Below are 713 nucleotides of genomic sequence, written 5' to 3' on the forward strand. Positions count from 1 at the left end.
CAGGCTCCATCGTGTCTGACCTCACTTCCCTTCTTCCCAGCATTCTGTTCTGTCTACTCCACCCACCTATGTTCTGACCTATCAGGCCAAGCAGTTTCTTTATTAATTAACCAATGAAAGCAACAGATAGACAAATGACCTTCCCATATCATGCCACTTGTTAAATATGCTTTCTTTTTTCCATTTGATATTTTTTGTTTCTTTGTCAAAAATCAGGTGTTCAAAGATGTGTGGATTGATAGCTGAGTCTTCTATTCAGTTCCATTGTCCTCCTGTCTGTTCTTATGCCTATACCAGTCTGTTTTCAGTACTGTAGCTCTGGAGTAGAGTTTGAAGTCAGGAATTTTGATACCTCCAGAAATTCTTTTATTGTACAGGATTGTTTTGGCTATCCTGGGTTTTTTGTTTTTCCATATGAAGTTGAGTATCATTCTTTTGAGGTCTTTGAAAAATTTTGCTGGGATTTTGATGGGCATTGTATTATTAAGTCTGTAGATTGCTTTTGGTAGGATTGCCATTTTTACTATGTTAATTGTGCCTATTCAGGAACATGGGAGATCTTTCTACTTTCTAGTGTCTTCTTCAATTTCTTTCTTCAAAGATTTAAAGTTCTTGTCATACAAGTTTTCCACGTGTTTGGTTAGAGTTAATCCGAGACATTTTATGCTATTTGTGGCTATTGTGAAGGATGTTGTTTCTCTGATTTCTTTCCC

The sequence above is a fragment of the Microtus ochrogaster genome, chromosome 16 (genome assembly GCF_000317375.1).
Source record: "Microtus ochrogaster isolate Prairie Vole_2 chromosome 16, MicOch1.0, whole genome shotgun sequence".
Lineage (NCBI taxonomy): Eukaryota > Metazoa > Chordata > Mammalia > Rodentia > Cricetidae > Microtus > Microtus ochrogaster.